Below are 6286 nucleotides of genomic sequence, written 5' to 3' on the forward strand. Positions count from 1 at the left end.
GAAACTGCTGGCAGGGGGTAGGCTATAAAAAACAATTTGGTCTGGGAACAAAAGGCATCAATCACAGCAGTGTCATCAACCCTTGATTTGGATGGGGAGAGAGAAATTTCTTGGATCACCCTGGAAGCAGGAAAGGAAGTTATTTTATTTAGTCATCTCCGCTTTCATATGTATTAGGGGCTCTAATTAAATTAATGGGAAAGCTAATGCATGACTGCTTCACAAAGATCTTTTTCTTTAGTCATGTCCTTTGGTGAGGTGGAAGAAAGTTATATAAAATTGCCAGAAATCACTGGACTCTATCTTTAGAAATAAACTTCTCCGTTCAGTAAATTTCTCTCATAAGCCTGGGAGTTTCTGAGATATAATTAACTTTTGGAACATAATTATGGATCTTAAATGAAAGGTGTAAAGATAATATAGAGAATGTTACTAGTAAGGGGACTAACAAAAACAGAGAACCCAAGGAAAGCAATTGAAGTCACAGAAATAGCAAACTGAGAAGAACTGGACCATCTCTGAATCAAAAATCAAATCTTACACCAGGTGCAGTGGCTCACGCCTGTAATCTGAACACTTTGAGAGGCCAAAGCAGAAGAATAGCTTGAGCCCAGGAGTAAAAGACCAGCCTGAGCAACAAAGTGAGACCCTGTCTCTACAAAAAAAATTGTTTTAATTAGCTGGGCGTGGTGGCTCATGCCTGTATTCCCAGCTACTCAGGAGGCTGAGGTGGGAGGACCACTTGAGCCCAGGAGGTCAAGGCTGCAGTGAGCTATGACAGTGTTACTGCACTCCAGCCTGGGTGACAGAAGACTCTGTATCAAAAAGAAAAAATAATAATAAAAGCATCATCTGAATAGTTCTTATAAAGAGTTAACTGCAGGCCGGGCGCGGTGGCTCAAGCCTGTAATCCCAGCACTTTGGGAGGCCGAGATGGGCGGATCACGAGGTCAGGAGATCGAGACCATCCTGGCTAACACGGTGAAACCCCGTCTCTACTAAGAAATACAAAAAAAAAATAGCCGGGCGAGGTGGCGGGCGCCTGTAGTCCCAGCTACTCGGGAGGCTGAGGCCGGAGAATGGCGTGAACCCGGGAGGCGGAGCTTGCAGTGAGCTGAGATCCGGCCACTGCACTCCAGCCTGGGCTACAGGGCAAGACTCCGTCTCAAAAAAAAAAAAAAAAAAAAAAAAAGAGTTAACTGCATAAGAGAAGTGGCAGTATTTCTGAACTGGGAGAGTACTTCTCAAATACTATATAACTTTCAAATCAAGCTTATCCATGACACCCTTAACACAGGACAGACAAGTTATTGCCCTGGGCTCCTTTCTCCAAGCATTATCTCATGCTCCAAAATCCCACACCCACGTGCCCCATCCCCATGCCACACACATGCACACAAATAGAAACTTAAGTAGGAATGCCCAGGTTAGACATATACCATTTATTCTGGCTAAGTACAAGAAGATTGGCAAGAGGCCTGGGAAGAGGGGGCTTCTAGATGCCATCCCAGATCTAAACTTCTAAAGAAAAAAGAGAGGAATCTAAACTTCTGTTTAGTTTCAAGTTTTAAGAGAGCTGCATGCTTGCTTGCTTTTTTGGCTCTCTTTAGTTTGAGTCCTGGAGAAAAGAACCAAACAAAATGACATATCATGCTTAACAAGGATGCCACGCTATGATTCTGTATGATAAAAATGCATTGTCGGCCGGGCGCGGTGGCTCAAGCCTGTAATCCCAGCACTTTGGGAGGCCGAGACGGGCGGATCACGAGGTCAGGAGATCGAGACCATCCTGGCTAACACGGTGAAACCCCGTCTCTACTAAAAAATACAAAAAACTAGCCGGGCGCGGTGGCGGGCGCCTGTAGTCCCAGCTACTCTGGAGGCTGAGACAGGAGAATGGCGTAAACCCGGGAGGCGGAGGTTGCAGTGAGCTGAGATCCGGCCACTGCACTCCAGCCTGGGCTACAGAGCGAGACTCCGTCTCAAAAAAAAAAAAAAAAAAAAAAAATGCATTAAGGCACCAGTACTTAACAACCACAAATGCATGCACAGTACTTTGGTAACACTTAATAGGTTATTTTGGAAGACAGACTTCTCCTCTTCTAGTTATTTTGGAAGTAAACAAGAAGGCAGACTTCTCATTTTCCTACTCACCTTATGCTGCACTTCCCAGTTCCTGGCCCATGAAGTAAGGAAATCAAATGTGTGCAAAATTAAAGAATTCCATGATAACTACATTATTTTCCATTTGCATGTGCATTTGTCTACCGATCCCTAAAATATATCTTAAATTAGTCTGCTTTTCTCCACTTTTCCCCTTCCATTTTATCTTTATTTATTTTTTTTTTTTTGAGACAAGCTCTAGCACTGTCGCTCAGGCTGGTGTGCAGTTACACAATCATGGCTCACTACAGCCTTGACCTTCTGGGCTTAAATGATCCTCCTGCCTCAGCCTCACAAGTAGCTGGGCCTACAGGCGTGCACCACTATGTCCGGCTAATTTTTGTATTTTTACTAGAGATGTGGTTTCCCCATGTTGCCCAGGCTGGTCTCAAACTACTAGGCTCAAGCGATTGGCGCACCTCAGTCTCCCAAAACGTTGAAATTATAGGCATGAGCCACTGCACTCAGCTCCCGCTCCATTAAAACAACAACAACAACAACAACGAATGGCAGGTCTGGATTGGAGATGACTACCAGCACAGAATTTTTCTTTCTTTCTTTCTTTTCTTTTGTTTGATATGTTTAGACAGAATCTTCCTCTGTCCCCTAGGCTGCAGAGCACTGGTATGATTATGGCTTATGGCAGCCTTGACCTCCTGGGCTCAAGCAATCCTCCCACCTCAGCTTCCCAAGTGGCTGAGACCAGAAGTGCAGGCCACTACACCCAGCTAATTTTTATACTTTTTGTAGAGACGTGGTTTTGCTATGTTGCCCAGGCTGGTCTTGAACTCTTGGCTTCAAGTGATCCTCCTGCTTTGGCCTCCCAAAGTGCTAGGAGTATAGGCATGAGCCACCACACCCAGTTGGAATTTTTTGCTACACACAGTGCTGCCCTTTTTTTTCTTTCCTCCATGACAGAGGCTTTGAATGCGGAAATGACCTCCTAAAGCTGTCACACTGGAATTCTACTGTAAAAATGATTTGTGTTTTCCTGTATGTCCTTGGTCGTTGCTAAAAAATATAACAATTTATTATTTATCTTTTGTTTTGTTTTGTTTGTTTGTTTTTGAGATGGAGTCTCGCTCTGTTGCCCAGGCTACAGTGCAATGGTGCAATGGCACGATCTCAGCTCACTGCAAGCTCTGCCTTGTCTCCCGGGTTCACACCATTCTCCTACCTCAGCCTCCCGAGTAGCTGGGACTACAGGCGCCCGCTACCACGCCCGGCTAATTTTTTGCATTTTTAGTAGAGACGGGGTTTCTTTTTTTTTTTTTTTTTTTTTTTTGAGACGGAGTCTCGCTGTGTCGCCCAGGCTGGAGTGCAGTGGCGCGATCTCGGCTCACTGCAAGCTCCGCCTCCCGGGTTCACGCCATTCTCCCGCCTCAGCCTCCGAGTAGCTGGGACTACAGGCGCCCGCCACCACGCCCGGCTAGTTTTTTTTGTATTTTTAGTAGAGACGGGGTTTCACCATGTTAGCCAGGATGGTCTCGATCTCCTGACCTCGTGATCCACCCGCCTCGGCCTCCCAAAGTGCTGGGATTACAGGCTTGAGCCACCGCGCCCGGCCGAGACGGGGTTTCACTGTGTTAGCCAGGATGGTCTCGATCTCCTGACCTCGTGATCCGCCCACCTCAGCCTCCTACAGGTGTGAGCCACCGCGCCCGGCTATTTATCTTTATTTTTAAGATTTTGGTTTGTTCTCCCAACACTGATGCTAAAGGTGTTTTAAAATACAGTGGGCACACAGACTCAGAAGGAGTATGTCCAAAACTTCAGAAAAATACCAACACTGAGAACTTGCAAAACATCTCAGCCACTGACAGTTTAAACACAGTCTATTAATAAGGAAGTGTTGCCAGCCCTTTTAAAGTTGACATTTGTTACAACATTTATTTTTTGTAATCTTAATGCTTCTTTTAATTACAAAAGTAGTTACATAAATGTTGTAGAAAAATTTAAAATACAGCTGAGCAAAAGAAGAAAAATAAAATATTTCTACTATCCAGCGATTATAGATAATAACACTTGAGTGGGTATCCTTCTACATGTTATTCTATACACATTTATTTATTCATTTTTTAATCTAAATAAGAACACATGGCTGGGCACAATTGCTCATGCCTATAAACCTAACACTTTGGGAGGCCAAGGCAGGAGGATTGCTTGAGCCCCAGAGTTTGGGACCAGCCTGGGCAACATAGCGGGACCCTATCTTACTAAAACAAAACAAAATCAAAACCAAAATTAAATGGGTGCACATTGTGCATATTGCTTTGTAACATGCTTTTTTTCAGCTAACAATCTTTCTTTCCATTTTCTTACATTATATTTTCTTTTCTTTTTTTTTTTTTTGAGACAGGGTCTCATTCTGTTGCACAGGCTGGAGTGCAGGGATGCAGTCTCAGCTCACTGCAACTTCCACCTCCCAGGTTCAAGTGATTCTTGTGCCTCAGCCTCCTGAGTAGCTGGGATTACAGGCACAAGGCAATGTATTTTCATCTCATCTAATACTCAGTCTAGATTCAAATCTTCTCAGTTGTCTCAGAATGTTCTTTGTAGCCTGTCTGCCTAAACCAGGGTCCAACCTAGGAACAGGTACTGATTTTGATTATATATCTTAACTCTCTTTTAATATAAGACAGTCCCTCTTCTCAAGACACCCACTTATTTAAAAGACAGGCTGAGTGCAGTGGCTCAACGCCTGTAATCCCAGCATTTAGGAGGCCGAGGCAGGTGGATCACAACGTCAGGAGTTTGAGACCATTCCGGCCAACATAGTGAAACCCAGTCTCTACTAAAAATACAAAAATTAGCTGGGCGTGGTGGTGTGCGCCTGTAGTTCCAGCTATTCGGGAGCCTAAGGCAGAAGAATCGCTTGAACCTGAGAAACGGAGGTTGCAGTGAGCTGAGATCATGCCACTGCACTCTAGCCTGGTGACAGAGCATGACTCCGTCTCAAAATTTAAAAAAGGCCAGGCACGGTGGCTCAAGCCTGTAATCCTAGCACTTTGGGAGGCCCAGCTAATTTTGTATTTTTAGTAGAGACAGGGTTCCTCCATGTTGGTCAGGCTGGTCTCAAACTCCCAATCTCAGATGATCCACACACCTCGGCCTCCCAATGTGCTGGGACTACAGGCGTTAGCCACCAAGACCAGCCATGATTGTGGTTTTTGCCACTGTTTTTTAATGGCAAAAACCACAATTGCTTTTGCACCAGCCTAATAGTTATCCAAGTGATTAGTTTAAGATCATCCCCTGGTTCTGGCCATTTTCATTGTACCAAAAAATTATTTATATATTTACACCTTTCTATTTTTTACTTTTTACATCAAACAGGTAATGTGATGATGCTGTAACAAGGTTTGAGGCAAGCATATCTCACACATAAGCATGAAACCAAATTATCATGCTTATGGCCTACAAAAGCACCTACTATGCTTTTTAAACTAGACTGTCTCAACTGTGCATTAATTATGTATCTAGATATAGGATATGTGCTTGGGAAAATGTATAACTAAACTTTATGTCTTACTTCTCAAACTTAAGAAAAACATCTAGCAACATCTTACATCAGTTTTCCATTACCTAGTGTTACATCATTGTTTTTTGTTTTGTTTTGTTTTGTTTTGAGACGGAGTCTTGCTCTGTCACCCAGGCTGGAGTGCAGTGGCACGATCTCAGCTCAGTGCAAGCTCCGCCTCCCAGGTTCATGCCATTCTCCTGCCTCAGCCTCCTGAGTAGCTGGGACTACACACACCTGCCACTGCGCCCAGCTAATTTTTTGTAGTTTTAGTAGAGACAGGGTTTCACCATGGTCTCGATCGCCTGACCTCACGATCCACCCACCTCGGCCTCCCAAAGTGCTAGGATTACAGGTGTGAACCACTGCCCCCAGCCCCACATCACTGTTAAAATCATACTTTAGGCCGGGTGCGGTGGCTCAAGCCTGTAATCCCAGCACTTTGGGAGGCCGAGACGGGCGGATCACGAGGTCAGGAGATCAAGACCATCCTGGCTAACACGGTGAAACCCCGTCTCTACTAAAAAAATGCAAAAAAAAAAAAAACTAGCTGGGCGAGGTGGCGGGCGCCTGTAGTCCCAGCTACTCGGGAGGCTGAGGCAG

At 44.7% G+C, this 6286-nt stretch overlaps 1 non-coding gene across 1 annotated transcript; it reads right to left on the bottom strand.

Annotated features, from left to right (window-relative positions):
• Window positions 1-5489: 5489 nt before the first annotated feature.
• Window positions 5490-5592, bottom strand: LOC112627297. Its single transcript, XR_003120139.1, has one exon. It is a non-coding gene; the product is annotated as a small nucleolar RNA U13 (small nucleolar RNA).
• Window positions 5593-6286: the final 694 nt, after the last annotated feature.

This window comes from Theropithecus gelada, chromosome 6 (assembly GCF_003255815.1).
Source record: "Theropithecus gelada isolate Dixy chromosome 6, Tgel_1.0, whole genome shotgun sequence".
Lineage (NCBI taxonomy): Eukaryota > Metazoa > Chordata > Mammalia > Primates > Cercopithecidae > Theropithecus > Theropithecus gelada.